This window comes from Zalophus californianus, chromosome 2, assembly GCF_009762305.2.
Source record: "Zalophus californianus isolate mZalCal1 chromosome 2, mZalCal1.pri.v2, whole genome shotgun sequence".
Classification (NCBI taxonomy): domain Eukaryota; kingdom Metazoa; phylum Chordata; class Mammalia; order Carnivora; family Otariidae; genus Zalophus; species Zalophus californianus.
In genome coordinates, this window is record NC_045596.1 from 132,375,158 (window position 1) to 132,383,920 (window position 8,763).

The 8,763-nt window shown below is 32.1% G+C and overlaps 1 protein-coding gene across 3 annotated transcripts in view; it reads left to right on the forward strand.

Annotated features, from left to right (window-relative positions):
• The window catches only part of GRIA2 (glutamate ionotropic receptor AMPA type subunit 2), a 149,446-nt gene extending 146,511 nt beyond the window's left edge, over positions 1-2,935 (forward strand). For all 3 annotated transcript variants that reach the window (XM_027598314.2, XM_027598313.2, XM_027598312.2), the window contains one exon: positions 303-2,935. The gene's annotated coding sequence lies outside the window, so the exon portion shown is untranslated. The remainder of the gene's footprint in view (positions 1-302) is intronic.
• Positions 2,936-8,763: the final 5,828 nt, after the last annotated feature.

An 8,763-nucleotide genomic window follows, 5' to 3' on the forward strand; every position in this document is an offset into this window, starting at 1 on the left:
TGGCCAATGGATCATCCTGTATGTATTGTTGATGTTCTTCCATGTTCCTGATCAGTGACTAACCTGCAGCTCAACTGTCTATTTTCCTCTTTAATGACACAGTAGCGTGGCTGAATGTGGACAGATTCCTGCTGTAATTGTGCTTTATTATTTGTAGTTCAGCTTTGCACTGTTTGCTTTCATTTGCTACAAGCTTTCAGATAGAAGTAAACTTTTCAAAAACAGCACCACCTTTACTCTGGAGATATTTGAAAACCATAACATATTTTTTTTTTCTTTCTTTCCCCCCTCTCTCATTTAAGATGACCTTGAGTGATGCCATGAGGAACAAGGCAAGGCTGTCAATTACAGGAAGTACTGGAGAAAATGGACGTGTTATGACTCCAGAATTTCCAAAAGCAGTGCATGCTGTCCCTTACGTGAGTCCTGGCATGGGAATGAATGTCAGTGTGACTGATCTCTTGTGATTGATAAGAACCTTTTGAGTGCCTTACACAATGGTTTTCTTGTGTGTTTATTGTCAAAGTGGTGAGAGGCATCCAGTATCTTGAAGACTTTTCTTTCAGCCAAGAATTCTTAAATATGTGGAATTCATCTCCAATTGTAAGGAATGGTTAATTAAAAACACAACATCCTTTTCTACTCCAGTTCCAGATGAAGCTTGGTGGACATGCACAGCTAACATGGAAATACTATAATTTAACTGAAGTCTTTGTACAGACAACAAACCTGTTTCTGCAGCCACTATTGTTAGTCTCTTGATTCATAATGACTTAAGCACACTTGACATCAACTGCATCAAGATGTGACATGTTTTATAAGAAAAAGAAAAAAAAAACATTTAAAATTAAAAAAAATATTTTTAGGTATTTTCAAAAACTGGCTTTTAAATAAATTTGCTTCCATATTGGTTGGATAAAACAAAATAGTGATTAGACTGAGTGGGAAGTGATTATAAAGGCTTTAGGTATCAGTTCCATATTTTTCAAAGCCAAATATGTAAATGCTAAGGAAAGAAAACAGAAGATCCCAATCTTGTAATTTAATATTGTTATTAAAACTTTAATGTATCCTATTCTTTAACATTTGGTGTTAATATAAAATTACTTGGCGATGCTTGACATTTGAAATAAACATTTTTCTATTGTTTTATTTGCAAGTGGTCCAATTGATTTTGCTTAGCTACAGTTTGGTCATAAATCAAATGAGTTTAAAGACGTTATCAAATTGCTAGGTTCCCAGAGAAAAATGCCCCTCTTCAGAAGGCCAAGTGGTTTCTAGAGTAGAAACTTGTCCCAAAACAGTATCTGAATCTGTTTTTAGTATGTCTTAATATATGTAAAGAAATATTTAACATAAAGCATTTAATCTATGTAGATAAATGCTAATAGATTTAAAAAGCTAATATCAAAAAAACAAATATCAGAATATGTGAGGTTCTATTTTAAAATGTTTGAGCTTGCAGAAGAGAAGTATTAGTTGCAAATGAAGTTAGGAATGCCTAGAAAGCAGCTTTTTAAATAGTTGCCCATGGATCAAATTCCGTAAACTAAATTTAACTTTTGTGTTCCAAATTATAAGAGCTGTCATAAGCCTTATATATTAGGAATAATTTAAGCACTTTTGAGTCTCCTGCAGTGTAGTTTCTTCCCATTGCCATCAACAAAAACAACTCTAATATGTTGTATTTATACTTACTCCTCAGGTGGAATGGCTCTTTTAATATGCCCAGTTGAGGATAAAACATCACATTTCTGTAACTTTTGACTAAAGAGCCTGTATTTCTCTAGTTAAAAAATTTAAAGGAACTCTCTTTCCCTTCGTAAAAGGTCATTTCTTTCTCTTAAAGCCCCCTAAAATAAAATTAATTTAGGGCTTTTAAACAATTGTTAACATCCAGAAGTCATTTTTAATATTTTTTATTCTCTTTATTTCTGCAAGTAAGCCTTTGTGTAGCACTTGGTATTTTACTAAGTGCCATGAAAACAATTTTATTGATTATGTTTCACAAAAGGGAAAGAGAATGTAGGATTAAACAACGCCCCTTCCATGGAACATGGTGGCGTGTGGTATCATGATATCCTTCACCAAATTTAACTGTCCCTGATCACAAATTCCAAGATAATACAATATAATTTTAGTGCATTTCTCCTCATCAGGAATGTTGGAGGTGCACTTTAAGTTTTAATAATAAATGCTAGAATGACCAAATTGCAGACTAATTGTTTCCATATTGTACTTAAAATGAGTTTTTAAAAATGAAAAAGATGACTCTATACAATCAATGCTATTTATTGTACCTCTGGGCCTACTCTTCTAAAAATTGTAGCTTATCAATTTTTCTCTGTCAAGCTTGAACTAATGTAAATAATTGAAATAATGTAAAGTTATATTTTCATGTTTTTATAGATACAACATGACAAGAATACATAATGTAAAAGTATTTCAACTATGGATAATGTTGATTGGATAATGCACATCTCAGCTACAAAGCAGTAATCATAGTTTAATATCCATGTAACGGTGCATCAATATATTGCTATATAAATATGTCTGTGTGCATATAAGTGAAAAGTGGTCAAACAAGAGTGATGACAGCTGTCTACAGGTTTTTTTATTCATTTTATATAAAAACTGTTATGTAAAGACCAAAATGTTTATGAACTATTCTTATGTAAATTTACAACTGTCCCTTACTGTACCTTTTTGTTTACAGTATAGTACCTTATTTTCTGCTGTGTTAAGTGGGTGTCAAACTCCAAGGAGACATACACTTTCTACAACTTCTATTGAAGATATTGGAATTTCCAATTTTTCATGTGTACTATGTCAGAAAATGCTTTTGATTTTATTTTTAAATCTAACATCGGATGGCTTTCTTGGAGTGTTGTAAAAACTTCAATCATACATAAAACATGTTCTTACAAAAGGCAAAGATCTTTTTTTTTTTTTTTACTGAATAGTTCTTCAAACTAATAGTGAGAAATCAAAAAGTATATTTAAGTTTATTCCGATACCTAACTGTTTCTATCGAACAGAGACATCTTTGCTCAGTTTATATGTCAACTAAATACAAATGTAATAGAGTAGAAATAACTTTTTTTTTAGCTAAAATGAGTAACATTTTCAGTATTCCAAATCTATAATCATTAAGTGCTTAGGGCATATGGAGAAATATGACTGAATTTATCACATTTCTCAATTTTTGGTAGATATAAATGTTCCACATTGTTATCATCGGCCATTGCACTCTGTGCTGTGAGGTCAGTTGCTTTTATAGTCCTATTAAAGAGCCAGAATGGTGACTTGTTTTACAAATTCCATAAGGGAACACATTTACAGGCTTACACGTTTCAAAAAGTGTTGTCATTTATTGTTTTACTGAGAGTACTAAGGAGAAAATTAAACTCTCACAGTTCGGATTAAGTCTTTTTATAAAGGTGATCATTTTAATATTTAGGCAGTCCCTTGTAGGTAAATTCTAAAATTATTAAGACCTTTTAGCTCTTCAAAATTGCACATTAAAATTTCTTTTAAAAAATTTGTGGGTTTTAATATATTTAATGTTTAATGGATGAGTATGCAAATGCATCTGCTTAAAAATACAGTAATATTGACTTTCCACTCTGCAAATACTCTAAATATTTTAGTGGTCACGTTAGTAAATTAAGCAAATGCAGACAAGCATTAACAATATAATAACCCTACAGGATAACTGCAATACAACACCTTGACCATACCGTTTAAAAAGAACACTCACTGAAACTGATTAGAATAGAATTCAATGTGTTTCTCCCCTTCTTTCCTTTCCCTATCTCATCACATCCTACAGTTATGAATCTAGTACATTTAAACAAATAACTCAAGAACCACCTCTACCTTGAAATGTGTCTGTGGGTTGTTTTCAGCTGGGTAGAATTTATTATCTATTGCACTTTGAGAGCCCTCTAGTCTGTTATATAAAATGAAGTGTAATTTAGACAGATAATCCATTTACCTCTAATTTGAATGAAATAAGTAAGTGTTTTGATGGAATTAGTTGCATAAATTCTCTGTCTTATCAATTTCAATCGATAATGTGTGCTTTATTAATAATATACTATGAACTTTGGAGAGTTTATTGGTTGTCTCACAAATTTTATATGAACTCAAAATAAGCTTATTAAAGGAAATAGAAGAATGAGGTAAATATATGTTTAAAAGTAGCATAATTTTGTACCAGGGGCTCTAATACTTGAAATTGGCTTATTTTTAATCACCAACATGAAAGATGGGTAAGTATAAAAGAATCATCATGACATTCTGAATGAAAATTGGGGGGATGTATTAAATGGTTTGTGAAAGTTGTATCAAATTTTATTAAGGGAGGGGTTCATTCTCTTAAAGTATTGCTTTAGCTAGCCTATGACGCTGGAAATTCGATGAGCTTCTGTCAATAAATTATACTTTCTCTATTTCTGTTTTAAAACAACACCAGCTCATAGGCAGCATATGGCACTCTAAGTACATGAAGGTTCAAACGTATTTTTATAAATATAGTATTCAGGCACCTCTGTGCCTACTAAAATAACCTACTACCCAGGGCAAGCAAGGAAGTGCCTGGAGTAAATCTGGATCATAATAATTTGTGTATGCATTTTATATCCTGTCTCTATGCGTTTCCTTCCTGCCTTACCATTTTACCTTCTCTTCCTGCCTTAAGTACAACTGCCATTTTTCATATATCATACCTCAGATGGTCCCTCACTTTTTAGTTTCATTCATCTTGCCTTTTTGCTTTTTCTCCATGTTATCCCAACTATTTCTGGCCTGTCTGTTATGAGAGGCTTTGTTTGGAGGGCACTTGGAATACCATTCATTTGTCAGACAGGTCTGACAGTTTCAGAGTCTTCCTAATAACTAATAAATGACTAAGAATTTCTCCAATGAAATAAAAATTTCCTGCAAAGCTCTATTTCTGCATGACTCACATATTCTGACCCAATAATTGCAAATGTGTGATACTCCTCCATGTACTTAAAGAGTCGCACAATTTATAGAATTTCTGTAGGAAGTGGGAGGCTCTTCAATGGAACAGGAAGAGTGAGAACTCTATTTTTAATATGTTTGCTCATCAGAATCTCTTTTTAAAGTCACTTTACAATGAGCACAAGCCAATTCTCTATTTTAATTCCACTCTCAAGCACTGCCCGATTATTCCTTAATTGCCTTTTTTCCCCCCCGCTAGGTATAAGTCAACTGTGCTATTTCACAACCAAATTCCTTTCAGATAAGCATAAACTCACTGTTACTTCATTGGATATGCCTGAATTCGCTGAATGAATTTGGTCATTTTTCTTTCTTTTTTTTTTCCTTTCAGGTTAATGTGCCAATTTCATTTTATTGTAAATTGGAATGTGGGGGAGTGGATTAAGCACTTGGGAGGGAATCAAAACCAGGATTCTAGCTTTATCTCTCCTTGTGTCACGCCTCCCTTTGTCTCTGTCTTCTCAACTGGAGTATATGGATACTAGGACTATCTCATGGCAATGATGCAAGGAAATTTAATATGATCATTTAAAACATAATGTAACATTGTGTCTTCTTTAAAAAATGGTTTGAAGGAACAAGTTTGTGCATTGGAGTGAGACTTGATGCAGAAAAAGTTTTTGGTCTTTAGTTCCAAATTTGTTTCCTCATCTCAAGACATTAGAAAAGCAGTTCTATCCTCTAATTTTCAGTCATTCAATTACTCATTCATTCAAAGAAAAAACATTTATTTGAATGTATCCTGAATAAACATAAACTGAAAGTAAGGGCTAATTTTGAAACCTCTATTCGGAGGATTAAGTACTATATTTTCTTTAAAGCATGCAGTTCTCTGATCCTGTTCACTTAGAAATACGATTGTGAGTATATGGATAACTCTGTGACATTCAAGAGTTATATATTTCTGTCCCAATAATTTTTAACCAAGGCATTCAAATGTTAAGTAAGAGCACATATCTGATAACATTCATCAACAACCTCCATAAATATGGACTCATATTTTTCTCTCTCTCAAAATTTAGATTGTGTAAATTGTGCTTATCTGTAAATTTATTTGGCATCTGATCTGTATCTCTATCTCTATTTTCAAAGAGTCAAATTAAATCAATTAACAAATTGCACAGTTTAGTAATTTTAAATTGTTGCCATCTGCATGGCTTACATATATCTAGAACCTATTTCTTTGGATAGGAGTTTAATTCAAATATCACTCAACATATTTTGGTAAGCATCTAAACAGTATCTTACATTCAAACTACAGCAAAAAATTAGAAAAAAAAATATTTTTAAAACAAGCTCATAATTTCTTAACGATGAGCCTGCTGAGAATTTATTCATGAAAATTCTTAAAATAAAAGTCACTATCATTTTTAAAATTTTACTTAAATATTTATATTAAATTACAGCTAAATTAAATGAGGATATTTAATTTCAAATGGAAATCATTTTGAAGGAATTTGCACTTTTGTTGGGTTTCCTATACCAAAACAAAATGTATTTTACATTTAGGAATTCATATGTCATAGCCATGGTATTTTAATTATCACCCATATACTGCCAATATTAATAGGTAAGGAAGTCTATTTGGTAATAATTGAAACTAAAATCAATTATAAGTTAAGTTGTGCATATTTTCCATGTCTTTCTTTTTTTGGCTCATTATAATGTAATTTAGAAGGTTTTTATGTAAAAATCACGCCCCATGCCCCAGCATCTATGGTCAAGAATTTTGTGTTAAAAAAAAAATCCTGTGCTTATTATAATTTTAAGCTATTGATATATTTAAACCATATCTAAAAACACTTTTGTGTAAATATTTATGGATTTAAAAGAAAATAGCCTCATAAAAGTGATTTGCAAGGTTCTTAAAATACTTATGAAAATGGAAATCTGTAGTATATCATAAACTGCCTTCTCTCCTTCCCCAAATTAGATTTGGTTTGGCTTGTTATCTCAACTGATCAGAGGACAATTATACTGAAGTCTAAGTCATGAGTTACAAGCATATGTAACCATTAATTTTACATGATTCTGAAATCATAGACAACATATCAGTCTTTACATATTCTTCTTGCAAATATGTGCCTTAGTTCTCAGTGAGGGTTAATATGGATAAGCAGTGTGAAGCTGTCATTTTTATTTGGGGTTCATTTTAAATTAAAATGCATTCTCAGATTTATAACTATATTTAGTCTGTATCTTAAAAGCTTTTCAAGTCTGTTCTATGTGCATTATCTTGTCAGCTATTTGTGTTAAAGAGATAAACATGTCTTTGTTCATTTTTATTTAATGTTGTTTATGTTTGTGTGTGTGTATGTTCATGTGTGTATTAAAAAAATTCCACATCCTCTGTAGCATTTATTCTAATTATTTATAACATTGCTGACATACCTTCTGAGTTTTTTAACTCAAAAAATATTATATGGATTGCAGTAAATCATTATGGATATTTTAAAGGGGTTTAAAAAATTAAGCAACTATTTAGGTAGGGCATATAAGAGTCAAAGTGACTAAACTCAAGCACAAAATTATACCTTCAAATATTTTTTAATTTGAAATTTATATTAAAGTATTTGATTCTTTAAAATTGTTTATCCAAGATTTGTACTTCATAATTAGCTGTCAACTTATCTTTACACAGGAAAGAATTTGGAGTCACATTTACACTGTGTCATCTTCAGCATTTTCATCAAAATACAACAACAGCAACAACAATAATAATAATAACAAGAACACATGGGGAATAAAATTGTGCTTCAATATCTGGAAATGGTTTTCTGGAGATAGGAAAAAGCATATATCTCAACTATCTGAATATCAGCTTCCAACGTCAAAGGATAATTAGTTACCAATATAATTTTCAGTGTCATGATGATCTTCAGAACACTCATTTCCCTGATTATACTGAGGCATAGAGAGGTTAAGTCATTGGCCAACTGTATATAGCTGGGAAAGGACAAGTCAGGATTATACCAGGGTTGATTCCCAATTCCAGCCCTATTCCCCACCCCTCGTCTCCCTTTACCAGTTGGGATCTCTTTAGTTCTCAAACAACTATATAAAAGAAGAGTAGCAGTGCTCTACCAAGAAGGACACTTTTTTTTTTTTTTAATTTTTTTATTGTTATGTTAATCACCATATATTACATCATTAGTTTTTGGTGCAGTGTTCCATGATTCATTGTTTGTTCATAACACCCAGTGCTCCATGCAGAACGTGCCCTCCTCAATGCCCATCACCAGGCTAACCCATCCCCCTACCCCCCTCCCCTCTAGAACCCTCAGTTTGTTTTTCAGAGTCCATCATCTCTCATGGTTCGTCTCCCCCTCTGACATACTCCCCTTTTCTTCCTCTCCTGTTATCTTCTTCTTTTTCTTTTTTCTCAAAATATGTTGCATTATTTGTTTCAGAAGTACAGATCTGTGATTCAACAGTCTTGCACAATTCACAGCGCTCACCGTAGCACATACCCTCCCCAATATCTATCACCCAGCCACCCAAGAAGGACACTTTTTTTCCCCCCATAACTAATGGTGTAACTTTTGAATTAGGATGCACTTTCATGATTGAATTTGTATCCAGAAACTATTCCAACTCCCATTGGGATAGACGGCATAAAACTGGCCAGAGAAACAGAATAACACTTGAGAGAAATACAATTTTAAATGTTATTATACATTTTTTAAGCAAGCACTTTCATTTATTTTTCTTGATGTCTCAAATATTTATGAGGAA